Consider the following 20745-nt stretch of genomic DNA (forward strand, 5'->3'; position numbering starts at 1 on the left):
TACGTTGTATGGTATAACGTCATAACGTATTACGTTATATGTTATAACGTTATAACGTATTACGTTATATGGTATGTCGTTATAACGTATTACGTTATATGGTATGTCGTTATAACGTATTACGTTATATGGCATAACGTTATAACGTATTACGTTATATGGTATACAGTTATAACGTATTACGTAATAGGGGATGACGCTATAACGTATTACGTTATATGTTATGACGTTATAACGTATTACGTTATATGGGATGACGTTATAACGTATTACGTTATATGGTATGACGTTATAACGTATTACGTAATATGGTATGTCGTTATAACGTATTAAGTTATGTGGCATAACGTTATAACGTATTACGTTATATGGTATGACGTTATAACATATTACGTTATATGGGATGACGTTATAATGTAATAGGTTATATGGTATAACGTTATAACGTATTAAGTTATATGGTATGACGTTATAACTTAATACGTTATTTGTTATGACGTTATAACGTACTACGTTATATGGGATGACGTTATAACGTATTACGTTATATGGGACGACGTTATAGAGCATTACATTATATGGTATAACGTAATAACGTATTACGTTATATGGGATGACGTTATAACGTATTACGTTATATGTTATAACGTTATAACGTATTACGTTATATGATATAACGTTATAACGTAATACGTTATATGGTATAACGTTATAACGTATTACGTTATATGATATAACGTTGTAACGTATTACGTTATATGGTATACAGTTATAACGTATTACGTCATATGGTATGACGTTATAACTTAATACGTTATTTGTTATGACGTTATAACGTACTACGTTATATGGGATGACGTTATAACGTATTACGTTATATGCGACGACGTTATAGCGCATTACATTATATGGTATAACGTTATAACGTATTACGTTATATGGGATGACGTTATAACGTATTACGTTATATGTTATAACGTTATAACGTATTACGTTATATGTTATTACGTTATAACGTATTACGTTATATGTTATAACGTTATAACGTATTACGTTATATGGTATGCCGTTATAACGTATTACATTATATGTTATAACGTTATAACGTATTACGTTATATGGTATGTCGTTATAACGTATTAGGTTATATGGCATAACGTTATAACTTATTACGTTATATGGTATGATGTTATAACTTAATACGTTATTTGTTATGACGTTATAACGTACTACGTTATATGGGATGACGTTATAACGTATTACGTTATATGCGACGACGTTATAGCGCATTACATTAAATGGTATAACGTTATAACGTCTTACGTTGTATGGTATAACATCATAACGTATTACGTTATATGTTATAACGTTATAACGTATTACGTTATATGGTATGTCGTTATAACGTATTACGTTATATGGTATGTCGTTATAGCGTATTACGTTATATGGCATAACGTTATAACGTATTACGTTATATGGTATACAGTTATAACGTATTACGTAATAGGGGATGACGCTATAACGTATTACGTTATATGTTATGACGTTATAACGTATTACGTTATATGGGATGACGTTATAACGTATTACGTTATATGGTATGACGTTATAACTTAATACGTTATTTGTTATGACGTTATAACGTACTACGTTATATGGGATGGCGTTATAACGTATTACGTTATATGCGACGACGTTATAGCGCATTACATTATATGTTATAACGTTATAACGTATTACGTTATATGGTATGCCGTTATAACGTATTACCTTATATGTTATAACGTTATAACTTATTACGTTATATGGGATGACGTTATAGCGCATTACATTATATGGTATAACGTAATAACGTATTACGTTATATGTTATAACGTTACAACGCATTACGTTATATGGTATGACGTTATAACGTATTACGTTATATGGGACGACGTTATAACGTATTACGTTATATGGTATGTCGTTATAACGTATTAAGTTATGTGGCATAACGTTATAACGTATTACGTTATATGGTATGACGTTATAACATATTACGTTATATGGGATGACGTTATAATGTAATAGGTTATATGGTATAACGTTATAACGTATTAAGTTATATGGTATGACGTTATAACTTAATACGTTATTTGTTATGACGTTATAACGTACTACGTTATATGGGATGACGTTATAACGTATTACGTTATATGGGACGACGTTATAGAGCATTACATTATATGGTATAACGTAATAACGTATTACGTTATATGGGATGACGTTATAACGTATTACGTTATATGTTATAACGTTATAACGTATTACGTTATATGATATAACGTTATAACGTAATACGTTATATGGTATAACGTTATAACGTATTACGTTATATGATATAACGTTGTAACGTATTACGTTATATGGTATACAGTTATAACGTATTACGTCATATGGTATGACGTTATAACTTAATACGTTATTTGTTATGACGTTATAACGTACTACGTTATATGGGATGACGTTATAACGTATTACGTTATATGCGACGACGTTATAGCGCATTACATTATATGTTATAACGTTATAACGTATTACGTTATATGGTATGTCGTTATAACGTATTAGGTTATATGGCATAACGTTATAACTTATTACGTTATATGGTATGATGTTATAACTTAATACGTTATTTGTTATGACGTTATAACGTACTACGTTATATGGGATGACGTTATAGCGCATTACATTATATGGTATAACGTAATAACGTATTACGTTATATGTTATAACGTTACAACGCATTACGTTATATGGTATGACGTTATAACGTATTACGTTATATGGGACGACGTTATAACGTATTACGTTATATGATATAACGTTATAACGTATTACGTTATATGGTATGTCGTTATAACGTATTACGTTATATGGTATGTCGTTATAACGTATTACGTTATATGGCATAACGTTATAACGTATTACGTTATATGGTATACAGTTATAACGTATTACGTAATAGGGGATGACGCTATAACGTATTACGTTATATGTTATGACGTTATAACGTATTACGTTATATGGGATGACGTTATAACGTATTACGTTATATGGTATGACGTTATAACTTAATACGTTATTTGTTATGACGTTATAACGTACTACGTTATATGGGATGGCGTTATAACGTATTACGTTATATGCGACGACGTTATAGCGCATTACATTATATGTTATAACGTTATAACGTATTACGTTATATGGTATGCCGTTATAACGTATTACCTTATATGTTATAACGTTATAACTTATTACGTTATATGGTATGACGTTATAACGTATTACGTTATATGGCATAACATTATAACGTATTACGTTATATGATATAACGTTATAACGTATTACGTTATATGGTATGTCGTTATAACGTATTAGGTTATATGGCATAACGTTATACCTTATTACGTTATATGGTATGTCGTTATAACGTATTACGTTATATGGTATGTCGTTATAAAGTTTTACGTTATATGGCATAACGTTATAACGTATTACGTTATATGGTATACAGTTATAACGTATTACGTAACAGGGGATGACGCTATAACGTATTACGTTATATGTTATGACGTTATAACGTATTACGTTATATGGGATGACGTTATAACGTATTACGTTATATGTTATAACGTTATAACGTATTACGTTATATGGTATGCCGTTATAACGTATTACATTATATGTTATAACGTTATAACTTATTACGTTATATGGTATGACGTTATAACGTATTACGTTATATGGCATAACATTATAACGTATTACGTTATATGATATAACGTTATAACGTATTACGTTATATGGTATGTCGTTATAACGTATTAGGTTATATGGCATAACGTTATAACTTATAACGTTATATGGTATGATGTTATAACTTAGTACGTTATTTGTTATGACGTTATAACGTACTACGTTATATGGGATGACGTTATAAGGTAATAGGTTATATGGTATGGCGTTATAATGTATTAAGTTATACGGTATGACGTTATAACTTTATACGTTATTTGTTATGACGTTATAACGTACAACGTTATATGGGATGACGTTATAACGTATTACGATATATGGGATGACGTTATAGCGCATTACATTATATGTTATAACGTTATAACGTATTACGTTATATGGTATGTCGTTATAACGTATTAGGTTATATGGGATGACGTTATAACGTATTACGTTATATGTTATAACGTTATAACGTATTACGTTATATGTTATTACGTTATAACGTATTACGTTATATGTTATAACGTTATAACGTATTACGTTATATGGTATGCCGTTATAACGTATTACATTATATGTTATAACGTTATAACGTATTACGTTATATGGTATGTCGTTATAACGTATTAGGTTATATGGCATAACGTTATAACTTATTACGTTATATGGTATGATGTTATAACTTAATACGTTATTTGTTATGACGTTATAACGTACTACGTTATATGGGATGACGTTATAACGTATTACGTTATATGCGACGACGTTATAGCGCATTACATTAAATGGTATAACGTTATAACGTCTTACGTTGTATGGTATAACGTCATAACGTATTACGTTATATGTTATAACGTTATAACGTATTACGTTATATGGTATGTCGTTATAACGTATTACGTTATATGGTATGTCGTTATAACGTATTACGTTATATGGCATAACGTTATAACGTATTACGTTATATGGTATACAGTTATAACGTATTACGTAATAGGGGATGACGCTATAACGTATTACGTTATATGTTATGACGTTATAACGTATTACGTTATATGGGATGACGTTATAACGTATTAAGTTATATGGTATGACGTTATAACTTAATACGTTATTTGTTATGACGTTATAACGTACTACGTTATATGGGATGGCGTTATAACGTATTACGTTATATGCGACGACGTTATAGCGCATTACATTATATGTTATAACGTTATAACGTATTACGTTATATGGTATGCCGTTATAACGTATTACCTTATATGTTATAACGTTATAACTTATTACGTTATATGGGATGACGTTATAGCGCATTACATTATATGGTATAACGTAATAACGTATTACGTTATATGTTATAACGTTATAACGCATTACGTTATATGGTATGTCGTTATAACGTATTAGGTTATATGGCATAACGTTATAACTTATTACGTTATATGGTATGATGTTATAACTTAATACGTTATTTGTTATGACGTTATAACGTACTACGTTATATGGGATGACGTTATAACGTATTACGTTATATGGGACGACGTTATAGAGCATTACATTATATGGTATAACGTCATAACGTATTACGTTATATGTTATAACGTTATAACGTATTACGTTATATGGTATGTCGTTATAACGTATTACGTTATATGGTATGTCGTTATAACGTATTACGTTATATGGCATAACGTTATAACGTATTACGTTATATGGTATACAGTTATAACGTATTACGTAATAGGGGATGACGCTATAACGTATTACGTTATATGTTATGACGTTATAACGTATTACGTTATATGGGATGACGTTATAACGTATTACGTTATATGGTATGACGTTATAACTTAATACGTTATTTGTTATGAGGTTATAACGTACTACGTTATATGGGATGGCGTTATAACGTATTACGTTATATGCGACGACGTTATAGCGCATTACATTATATGTTATAACGTTATAACGTATTACGTTATATGGGATGACGTTATAGCGCATTACATTATATGGTATAACGTAATAACGTATTACGTTATATGTTATAACGTTATAACGCATTACGTTATATGGTATGACGTTATAACGTATTACGTTATATGGGACGACGTTATAACGTATTACGTTATATGGTATGTCGTTATAACGTATTAAGTTATGTGGCATAACGTTATAACGTATTACGTTATATGGTATGACGTTATAACATATTACGTTATATGGGATGACGTTATAACGTAATAGGTTATATGGTATAACGTTATAACGTATTAAGTTATATGGTATGACGTTATAACTTAATACGTTATTTGTTATGACGTTATAACGTACTACGTTATATGGGATGACGTTATAACGTATTACGTTATATGGGACGACGTTATAGAGCATTACATTATATGGTATAACGTAATAACGTATTACGTTATATGGGATGACGTTATAACGTATTACGTTATATGTTATAACGTTATAACGTATTACGTTATATGATATAACGTTATAACGTAATACGTTATATGGTATAACGTTATAACGTATTACGTTATATGATATAACGTTGTAACGTATTACGTTATATGGTATACAGTTATAACGTATTACGTTATATGGTATGACGTTATAACTTAATACGTTATTTGTTATGACGTTATAACGTACTACGTTATATGGGATGACGTTATAACGTATTACGTTATATGCGACGACGTTATAGCGCATTACATTATATGGTATAACGTTATAACGTATTACGTTATATGGGATGACGTTATAACGTATTACGTTATATGTTATAACGTTATAACGTATTACGTTATATGTTATAACGTTATAACGTATTACGTTATATGTTATAACGTTATAACGTATTACGTTATATGGTATGCCGTTACAACGTATTACATTATATGTTATAACGTTATAACGTATTACGTTATATGGTATGTCGTTATAACGTATTAGGTTATATGGCATAACGTTATAACTTATTACGTTATATGGTATGATGTTATAACTTAATACGTTATTTGTTATGACGTTATAACGTACTACGTTATATGGGATGACGTTATAACGTATTACGTTATATGCGACGACGTTATAGCGCATTACATTAAATGGTATAACGTTATAACGTCTTACGTTGTATGGTATAACGTCATAACGTATTACGTTATATGTTATAACGTTATAACGTATTACGTTATATGGTATGTCGTTATAACGTATTACGTTATATGGTATGTCGTTATAACGTATTACGTTATATGGCATAACGTTATAACGTATTACGTTATATGGTATACAGTTATAACGTATTACGTAATAGGGGATGACGCTATAACGTATTACGTTATATGTTATGACGTTATAACGTATTACGTTATATGGGATGACGTTATAACGTATTACGTTATATGGTATGACGTTATAACTTAATACGTTATTTGTTATGAGGTTATAACGTACTACGTTATATGGGATGACGTTATAACGTATTGCGTTATATGCGACGACGTTATAGCGCATTACATTATATGTTATAACGTTATAACGTATTACGTTATATGGTATGCCGTTATAACGTATTACCTTATATGTTATAACGTTATAACTTATTACGTTATATGGTATGACGTTATAACGTATTACGTTATATGGCATAACATTATAACGTATTACGTTATATGATATAACGTTATAACGTATTACGTTATATGGTATGTCGTTATAACGTATTAGGTTATATGGCATAACGTTATAACTTATTACGTTATATGGTATGATGTTATAACTTAATACGTTATTTGTTACGACGTTATAACGTACTACGTTATATGGTATGTCGTTATAACGTATTAGATTATATGGCATAACGTTATAACTTATTACGTTATATGGTATGATGTTATAACTTAATACGTTATTTGTTATGACGTTATAACGTACTACGTTATATGGGATGACGTTATAACGTATTACGTTATATGCGACGACGTTATAGCGCATTACATTAAATGGTATAACGTTATAACGTCTTACGTTGTATGGTATAACGTCATAACGTATTACGTTATATGTTATAACGTTATAACGTATTACGTTATATGGTATGTCGTTATAACGTATTACGTTATATGGTATGTCGTTATAACGTATTACGTTATATGGCATAACGTTATAACGTATTACGTTATATGGTATACAGTTATAACGTATTACGTAATAGGGGATGACGCTATAACGTATTACGTTATATGTTATGACGTTATAACGTATTACGTTATATGGGATGACGTTATAACGTATTACGTTATATGGTATGACGTTATAACGTATTACGTAATATGGTATGTCGTTATAACGTATTAAGTTATGTGGCATAACGTTATAACGTATTACGTTATATGGTATGACGTTATAACATATTACGTTATATGGGATGACGTTATAATGTAATAGGTTATATGGTATAACGTTATAACGTATTAAGTTATATGGTATGACGTTATAACTTAATACGTTATTTGTTATGACGTTATAACGTACTACGTTATATGGGATGACGTTATAACGTATTACGTTATATGGGACGACGTTATAGAGCATTACATTATATGGTATAACGTAATAACGTATTACGTTATATGGGATGACGTTATAACGTATTACGTTATATGTTATAACGTTATAACGTATTACGTTATATGATATAACGTTATAACGTAATACGTTATATGGTATAACGTTATAACGTATTACGTTATATGATATAACGTTGTAACGTATTACGTTATATGGTATACAGTTATAACGTATTACGTCATATGGTATGACGTTATAACTTAATACGTTATTTGTTATGACGTTATAACGTACTACGTTATATGGGATGACGTTATAACGTATTACGTTATATGCGACGACGTTATAGCGCATTACATTATATGGTATAACGTTATAACGTATTACGTTATATGGGATGACGTTATAACGTATTACGTTATATGTTATAACGTTATAACGTATTACGTTATATGTTATTACGTTATAACGTATTACGTTATATGTTATAACGTTATAACGTATTACGTTATATGGTATGCCGTTATAACGTATTACATTATATGTTATAACGTTATAACGTATTACGTTATATGGTATGTCGTTATAACGTATTAGGTTATATGGCATAACGTTATAACTTATTACGTTATATGGTATGATGTTATAACTTAATACGTTATTTGTTATGACGTTATAACGTACTACGTTATATGGGATGACGTTATAACGTATTACGTTATATGCGACGACGTTATAGCGCATTACATTAAATGGTATAACGTTATAACGTCTTACGTTGTATGGTATAACATCATAACGTATTACGTTATATGTTATAACGTTATAACGATATTACGTTATATGGTATGTCGTTATAACGTATTACGTTATATGGTATGTCGTTATAGCGTATTACGTTATATGGCATAACGTTATAACGTATTACGTTATATGGTATACAGTTATAACGTATTACGTAATAGGGGATGACGCTATAACGTATTACGTTATATGTTATGACGTTATAACGTATTACGTTATATGGGATGACGTTATAACGTATTACGTTATATGGTATGACGTTATAACTTAATACGTTATTTGTTATGACGTTATAACGTACTACGTTATATGGGATGGCGTTATAACGTATTACGTTATATGCGACGACGTTATAGCGCATTACATTATATGTTATAACGTTATAACGTATTACGTTATATGGTATGCCGTTATAACGTATTACCTTATATGTTATAACGTTATAACTTATTACGTTATATGGGATGACGTTATAGCGCATTACATTATATGGTATAACGTAATAACGTATTACGTTATATGTTATAACGTTACAACGCATTACGTTATATGGTATGACGTTATAACGTATTACGTTATATGGGACGACGTTATAACGTATTACGTTATATGGTATGTCGTTATAACGTATTAAGTTATGTGGCATAACGTTATAACGTATTACGTTATATGGTATGACGTTATAACATATTACGTTATATGGGATGACGTTATAATGTAATAGGTTATATGGTATAACGTTATAACGTATTAAGTTATATGGTATGACGTTATAACTTAATACGTTATTTGTTATGACGTTATAACGTACTACGTTATATGGGATGACGTTATAACGTATTACGTTATATGGGACGACGTTATAGAGCATTACATTATATGGTATAACGTAATAACGTATTACGTTATATGGGATGACGTTATAACGTATTACGTTATATGTTATAACGTTATAACGTATTACGTTATATGATATAACGTTATAACGTAATACGTTATATGGTATAACGTTATAACGTATTACGTTATATGATATAACGTTGTAACGTATTACGTTATATGGTATACAGTTATAACGTATTACGTCATATGGTATGACGTTATAACTTAATACGTTATTTGTTATGACGTTATAACGTACTACGTTATATGGGATGACGTTATAACGTATTACGTTATATGCGACGACGTTATAGCGCATTACATTATATGTTATAACGTTATAACGTATTACGTTATATGGTATGTCGTTATAACGTATTAGGTTATATGGCATAACGTTATAACTTATTACGTTATATGGTATGATGTTATAACTTAATACGTTATTTGTTATGACGTTATAACGTACTACGTTATATGGGATGACGTTATAGCGCATTACATTATATGGTATAACGTAATAACGTATTACGTTATATGTTATAACGTTACAACGCATTACGTTATATGGTATGACGTTATAACGTATTACGTTATATGGGACGACGTTATAACGTATTACGTTATATGATATAACGTTATAACGTATTACGTTATATGGTATGTCGTTATAACGTATTACGTTATATGGTATGTCGTTATAACGTATTACGTTATATGGCATAACGTTATAACGTATTACGTTATATGGTATACAGTTATAACGTATTACGTAATAGGGGATGACGCTATAACGTATTACGTTATATGTTATGACGTTATAACGTATTACGTTATATGGGATGACGTTATAACGTATTACGTTATATGGTATGACGTTATAACTTAATACGTTATTTGTTATGACGTTATAACGTACTACGTTATATGGGATGGCGTTATAACGTATTACGTTATATGCGACGACGTTATAGCGCATTACATTATATGTTATAACGTTATAACGTATTACGTTATATGGTATGCCGTTATAACGTATTACCTTATATGTTATAACGTTATAACTTATTACGTTATATGGTATGACGTTATAACGTATTACGTTATATGGCATAACATTATAACGTATTACGTTATATGATATAACGTTATAACGTATTACGTTATATGGTATGTCGTTATAACGTATTAGGTTATATGGCATAACGTTATACCTTATTACGTTATATGGTATGTCGTTATAACGTATTACGTTATATGGTATGTCGTTATAAAGTTTTACGTTATATGGCATAACGTTATAACGTATTACGTTATATGGTATACAGTTATAACGTATTACGTAACAGGGGATGACGCTATAACGTATTACGTTATATGTTATGACGTTATAACGTATTACGTTATATGGGATGACGTTATAACGTATTACGTTATATGTTATAACGTTATAACGTATTACGTTATATGGTATGCCGTTATAACGTATTACATTATATGTTATAACGTTATAACTTATTACGTTATATGGTATGACGTTATAACGTATTACGTTATATGGCATAACATTATAACGTATTACGTTATATGATATAACGTTATAACGTATTACGTTATATGGTATGTCGTTATAACGTATTAGGTTATATGGCATAACGTTATAACTTATAACGTTATATGGTATGATGTTATAACTTAGTACGTTATTTGTTATGACGTTATAACGTACTACGTTATATGGGATGACGTTATAAGGTAATAGGTTATATGGTATGGCGTTATAATGTATTAAGTTATACGGTATGACGTTATAACTTTATACGTTATTTGTTATGACGTTATAACGTACAACGTTATATGGGATGACGTTATAACGTATTACGATATATGGGATGACGTTATAGCGCATTACATTATATGGTATAACGTAATAACGTATTACGTTATATGTTATAACGTTATAACGCATTACGTTATATGGTATGACGTTATAACGTATTACGTTATATGGGACGACGTTATAACGTATTACGTTATATGGTATGTCGTTATAACGTATTAAGTTATGTGGCATAACGTTATAACGTATTACGTTATATGGTATGACGTTATAACATATTACGTTATATGGGATGACGTTATAACGTAATAGGTTATATGGTATAACGTTATAACGTATTAAGTTATATGGTATGACGTTATAACTTAATACGTTATTTGTTATGACGTTATAACGTACTACGTTATATGGGATGACGTTATAACGTATTACGTTATATGGGACGACGTTATAGAGCATTACATTATATGGTATAACGTAATAACGTATTACGTTATATGGGATGACGTTATAACGTATTACGTTATATGTTATAACGTTATAACGTATTACGTTATATGATATAACGTTATAACGTAATACGTTATATGGTATAACGTTATAACGTATTACGTTATATGGTATGTCGTTATAACGTATTACGTTATTTGGTATGTCGTTATAACGTATTACGTTATATGGCATAACGTTATAACGTATTACGTTATATGGTATACAGTTATAACGTATTACGTAATAGGGGATGACGCTATAACGTATTACGTTATATGTTATGACGTTATAACGTATTACGTTATATGGGATGACGTTATAACGTATTACGTTATATGGTATGACGTTATAACTTAATACGTTATTTGTTATGACGTTATAACGTACTACGTTATATGGGATGACGTTATAACGTATTACGTTATATGCGACGACGTTATAGCGCATTACATTAAATGGTATAACGTTATAACGTCTTACGTTGTATGGTATAACGTCATAACGTATTACCTTATATGTTATAACGTTATAACTTATTACGTTATATGGTATGACGTTATAACGTATTACGTTATATGGCATAACATTATAACGTATTACGTTATATGATATAACGTTATAACGTATTACGTTATATGGTATGTCGTTATAACGTATTAGGTTATATGGCATAACGTTATAACTTATTACGTTTGATGGTATGATGTTATAACTTAATACGTTATTTGTTACGACGTTATAACGTACTACGTTATATGGTATGTCGTTATAACGTATTAGGTTATATGGCATAACGTTATAACTTATTACGTTATATGGTATGATGTTATAACTTAATACGTTATTTGTTATGACGTTATAACGTACTACGTTATATGGGATGACGATATAACGTATTACGTTATATGCGACGACGTTATAGCGCATTACATTAAATGGTATAACGTTATAACGTCTTACGTTGTATGGTATAACGTCATAACGTATTACGTTATATGTTATAACGTTATAACGTATTACGATATATGGTATGTCGTTATAACGTATTACGTTATATGGTATGTCGTTATAACGTATTACGTTATATGGCATAACGTTATAACGTATTACGTTATATGGTATACAGTTATAACGTATTACGTAATAGGGGATGACGCTATAACGTATTACGTTATATGTTATGACGTTATAACGTATTACGTTATATGGGATGACGTTATAACGTATTACGTTATATGGTATGACGTTATAACTTAATACGTTATTTGTTATGACGTTATAACGTACTACGTTATATGGGATGACGTTATAACGTATTACGTTATATGCGACGACGTTATAGCGCATTACATTAAATGGTATAACGTTATAACGTATTACGTTATATGGTATGACGTTATAACGTATTACGTTATAGGGGATGACGTTACAACGAATTACGTTATATGTTATGACGTTATAATGTATTACGTTATATGGCATTACGTTATAACGTATTACGTTATATGTTATAACGTTATAACATATTACGTTATATGGTATGACGTTATAACGTATTACGTTATATGGGACGATGTTATAACGTCTTACGTTGTATGGTATAACGTCATAACGTATTACGTTATATGTTATAACGTTATAACGTATTACGTTATTTGGTATGTCGTTATAACGTATTACGTTATATGGTATGACGTTGTAACGTATTACGTTATATGGTATGTCCTTATAACGTATTAAGTTATGTGGCATAACGTTATAACGAATTACGTTATATGGTATGACGTTATTACATATTACGTTATATGGGATGACGTTACAACGTAATAGGTTATATGGTATGACGTTATAACGTATTAAGTTATATGGTATGACGTTATAACTTAATACGTTATATGGGATGACGTTATAACGTAGTACGTTATATGGGATGACGTTATAACGCAATACGTTATATGGGATGACGTTATAACTTACTACGTTATATGGGATGACGTTATCACGTATTACGTTATATGGTATGATGTTATAACGTATTACGTTATATGGTATGATGTTATAACTTAATACGTTATTTCTTATGACGTTATAACGTACTACGTTATATGGGATGACGTTATAACGAATTACGTTATATGCGACGACGTTATAGCGCATTACATTAAATGGCATAACGTTATAACGTATTACGTTATATGGTATGACGTTATAACGTATCACGTTATATGGGATGACGTTATAACGTATTACGTTATATGCGACGACGTTATAGCGCATTACATTAAATGGTATAACGTTATAACGTCTTACGTTGTATGGTATAACGTCATAACGTATTACGTTATATGTTATAACGTTATAACGTATTACGTTATATGGTATGTCGTTATAACGTATTACGTTATATGGTATGTCGTTATAACGTATTACGTTATATGGCATAACGTTATAACGTATTACGTTATATGGTATACAGTTATAACGTATTACGTAATAGGGGATGACGCTATAACGTATTACGTTATATGTTATGACGTTATAACGTATTACGTTATATGGGATGACGTTATAACGTATTACGTTATATGGTATGACGTTATAACTTAATACGTTATTTGTTATGAGGTTATAACGTACTACGTTATATGGGATGACGTTATAACGTATTGCGTTATATGCGACGACGTTATAGCGCATTACATTATATGTTATAACGTTATAACGTATTACGTTATATGGTATGCCGTTATAACGTATTACCTTATATGTTATAACGTTATAACTTATTACGTTATATGGTATGACGTTATAACGTATTACGTTATATGGCATAACATTATAACGTATTACGTTATATGATATAACGTTATAACGTATTACGTTATATGGTATGTCGTTATAACGTATTAGGTTATATGGCATAACGTTATAACTTATTACGTTATATGGTATGATGTTATAACTTAATACGTTATTTGTTATGACGTTATAACGTACTACGTTATATGGGATGACGTTATAACGTATTACGTTATATGCGACGACGTTATAGCGCATTACATTAAATGGTATAACGTTATAACGTCTTACGTTGTATGGTATAACGTCATAACGTATTACCTTATATGTTATAACGTTATAACTTATTACGTTATATGGTATGACGTTATAACGTATTACGTTATATGGCATAACATTATAACGTATTACGTTATATGATATAACGTTATAACGTATTACGTTATATGGTATGTCGTTATAACGTATTAGGTTATATGGCATAACGTTATAACTTATTACGTTTGATGGTATGATGTTATAACTTAATACGTTATTTGTTACGACGTTATAACGTACTACGTTATATGGTATGTCGTTATAACGTATTAGGTTATATGGCATAACGTTATAACTTATTACGTTATATGGTATGATGTTATAACTTAATACGTTATTTGTTATGACGTTATAACGTACTACGTTATATGGGATGACGATATAACGTATTACGTTATATGCGACGACGTTATAGCGCATTACATTAAATGGTATAACGTTATAACGTCTTACGTTGTATGGTATAACGTCATAACGTATTACGTTATATGTTATAACGTTATAACGTATTACGATATATGGTATGTCGTTATAACGTATTACGTTATATGGTATGTCGTTATAACGTATTACGTTATATGGCATAACGTTATAACGTATTACGTTATATGGTATACAGTTATAACGTATTACGTAATAGGGGATGACGCTATAACGTATTACGTTATATGTTATGACGTTATAACGTATTACGTTATATGGGATGACGTTATAACGTATTACGTTATATGGTATGACGTTATAACTTAATACGTTATTTGTTATGACGTTATAACGTACTACGTTATATGGGATGACGTTATAACGTATTACGTTATATGCGACGACGTTATAGCGCATTACATTAAATGGTATAACGTTATAACGTATTACGTTATATGGTATGACGTTATAACGTATTACGTTATAGGGGATGACGTTACAACGAATTACGTTATATGTTATGACGTTATAATGTATTACGTTATATGGCATTACGTTATAACGTATTACGTTATATGTTATAACGTTATAACGTATTACGTTATATGGTATGACGTTATAACGTATTACGTTATATGGGACGATGTTATAACGTCTTACGTTGTATGGTATAACGTCATAACGTATTACGTTATATGTTATAACGTTATAACGTATTACGTTATTTGGTATGTCGTTATAACGTATTACGTTATATGGTATGACGTTGTAACGTATTACGTTATATGGTATGTCCTTATAACGTATTAAGTTATGTGGCATAACGTTATAACGAATTACGTTATATGGTATGACGTTATTACATATTACGTTATATGGGATGACGTTACAACGTAATAGGTTATATGGTATGACGTTATAACGTATTAAGTTATATGGTATGACGTTATAACTTAATACGTTATATGGGATGACGTTATAACGTAGTACGTTATATGGGATGACGTTATAACGCAATACGTTATATGGGATGACGTTATAACTTACTACGTTATATGGGATGACGTTATCACGTATTACGTTATATGGTATGATGTTATAACGTATTACGTTATATGGTATGATGTTATAACTTAATACGTTATTTCTTATGACGTTATAACGTACTACGTTATATGGGATGACGTTATAACGAATTACGTTATATGCGACGACGTTATAGCGCATTACATTAAATGGCATAACGTTATAACGTATTACGTTATATGGTATGACGTTATAACGTATCACGTTATATGGGATGACGTTATAACGTATTACGTTATATGCGACGACGTTATAGCGCATTACATTAAATGGTATAACGTTATAACGTCTTACGTTGTATGGTATAACGTCATAACGTATTACGTTATATGTTATAACGTTATAACGTATTACGTTATATGGTATGTCGTTATAACGTATTACGTTATATGGTATGTCGTTATAACGTATTACGTTATATGGCATAACGTTATAACGTATTACGTTATATGGTATACAGTTATAACGTATTACGTAATAGGGGATGACGCTATAACGTATTACGTTATATGTTATGACGTTATAACGTATTACGTTATATGGGATGACGTTATAACGTATTACGTTATATGGTATGACGTTATAACTTAATACGTTATTTGTTATGAGGTTATAACGTACTACGTTATATGGGATGACGTTATAACGTATTGCGTTATATGCGACGACGTTATAGCGCATTACATTATATGTTATAACGTTATAACGTATTACGTTATATGGTATGCCGTTATAACGTATTACCTTATATGTTATAACGTTATAACTTATTACGTTATATGGTATGACGTTATAACGTATTACGTTATATGGCATAACATTATAACGTATTACGTTATATGATATAACGTTATAACGTATTACGTTATATGGTATGTCGTTATAACGTATTAGGTTATATGGCATAACGTTATAACTTATTACGTTATATGGTATGATGTTATAACTTAATACGTTATTTGTTACGACGTTATAACGTACTACGTTATATGGTATGTCGTTATAACGTATTAGGTTATATGGCATAACGTTATAACTTATTACGTTATATGGTATGATGTTATAACTTAATACGTTATTTGTTATGACGTTATAACGTACTACGTTATATGGGATGACGTTATAACGTATTACGTTATATGCGACGACGTTATAGCGCATTACATTAAATGGTATAACGTTATAACGTCTTACGTTGTATGGTATAACGTCATAACGTATTACCTTATATGTTATAACGTTATAACTTATTACGTTATATGGTATGACGTTATAACGTATTACGTTATATGGCATAACATTATAACGTATTACGTTATATGATATAACGTTATAACGTATTACGTTATATGGTATGTCGTTATAACGTATTAGGTTATATGGCATAACGTTATAACTTATTACGTTTGATGGTATGATGTTATAACTTAATACGTTATTTGTTACGACGTTATAACGTACTACGTTATATGGTATGTCGTTATAACGTATTAGGTTATATGGCATAACGTTATAACTTATTACGTTATATGGTATGATGTTATAACTTAATACGTTATTTGTTATGACGTTATAACGTACTACGTTATATGGGATGACGTTATAACGTATTACGATATATGGGATGACGTTATAGCGCATTACATTATATGGTATAACGTAATAACGTATTACGTTATATGTTATAACGTTATAACGCATTACGTTATATGGTATGACGTTATAACGTATTACGTTATATGGGACGACGTTATAACGTATTACGTTATATGGTATGTCGTTATAACGTATTAAGTTATGTGGCATAACGTTATAACGTATTACGTTATATGGTATGACGTTATAACATATTACGTTATATGGGATGACGTTATAACGTAATAGGTTATATGGTATAACGTTATAACGTATTAAGTTATATGGTATGACGTTATAACTTAATACGTTATTTGTTATGACGTTATAACGTACTACGTTATATGGGATGACGTTATAACGTATTACGTTATATGGGACGACGTTATAGAGCATTACATTATATGGTATAACGTAATAACGTATTACGTTATATGGGATGACGTTATAACGTATTACGTTATATGTTATAACGTTATAACGTATTACGTTATATGATATAACGTTATAACGTAATACGTTATATGGTATAACGTTATAACGTATTAGGTTATATGATATAACGTTGTAACGTATTACGTTATATGGTATACAGTTATAACGTATTACGTTATATGGTATGACGTTATAACTTAATACGTTATTTGTTATGACGTTATAACGTACTACGTTATATGGGATGACGTTATAACGTATTACGTTATATGCGACGACGTTATAGCGCATTACATTATATGGTATAACGTTATAACGTATTACGTTATATGGGATGACGTTATAACGTATTACGTTATATGTTATAACGTTATAACGTATTACGTTATATGTTATAACGTTATAACGTATTACGTTATATGTTATAACGTTATAACGTATTACGTTATATGGTATGCCGTTATAACGTATTACATTATATGTTATAACGTTATAACGTATTACGTTATATGGTATGTCGTTATAACGTATTAGGTTATATGGCATAACGTTATAACTTATTACGTTATATGGTATGATGTTATAACTTAATACGTTATTTGTTATGACGTTATAACGTACTACGTTATATGGGATGACGTTATAACGTATTACGTTATATGCGACGACGTTATAGCGCATTACATTAAATGGTATAACGTTATAACGTCTTACGTTGTATGGTATAACGTCATAACGTATTACGTTATATGTTATAACGTTATAACGTATTACGTTATATGGTATGTCGTTATAACGTATTACGTTATTTGGTATGTCGTTATAACGTATTACGTTATATGGCATAACGTTATAACGTATTACGTTATATGGTATACAGTTATAACGTATTACGTAATAGGGGATGACGCTATAACGTATTACGTTATATGTTATGACGTTATAACGTATTACGTTATATGGGATGACGTTATAACGTATTACGTTATATGGTATGACGTTATAACTTAATACGTTATTTGTTATGAGGTTATAACGTACTACGTTATATGGGATGACGTTATAACGTATTGCGTTATATGCGACGACGTTATAGGGCATTACATTATATGTTATAACGTTATAACGTATTACGTTATATGGTATGCCGTTATAACGTATTACCTTATATGTTATAACGTTATAACTTATTACGTTATATGGTATGACGTTATAACGTATTACGTTATATGGCATAACATTATAACGTATTACGTTATATGATATAACGTTATAACGTATTACGTTATATGGTATGTCGTTATAACGTATTAGGTTATATGGCATAACGTTATAACTTATTACGTTATATGGTATGATGTTATAACTTAATACGTTATTTGTTACGACGTTATAACGTACTACGTTATATGGTATGTCGTTATAACGTATTATGTTATATGGCATAACGTTATAACTTATTACGTTATATGGTATGATGTTATAACTTAGTACGTTATTTGTTATGACGTTATAACGTACTACGTTATATGGGATGACGTTATAACGTATTACGTTATATGCGACGACGTTATAGCGCATTACATTAAATGGTATAACGTTATAACGTCTTACGTTGTATGGTATAACGTCATAACGTATTACCTTATATGTTA

This window comes from Bombus huntii, chromosome 1 (assembly GCF_024542735.1).
Source record: "Bombus huntii isolate Logan2020A chromosome 1, iyBomHunt1.1, whole genome shotgun sequence".
NCBI classification, from domain to species: domain Eukaryota; kingdom Metazoa; phylum Arthropoda; class Insecta; order Hymenoptera; family Apidae; genus Bombus; species Bombus huntii.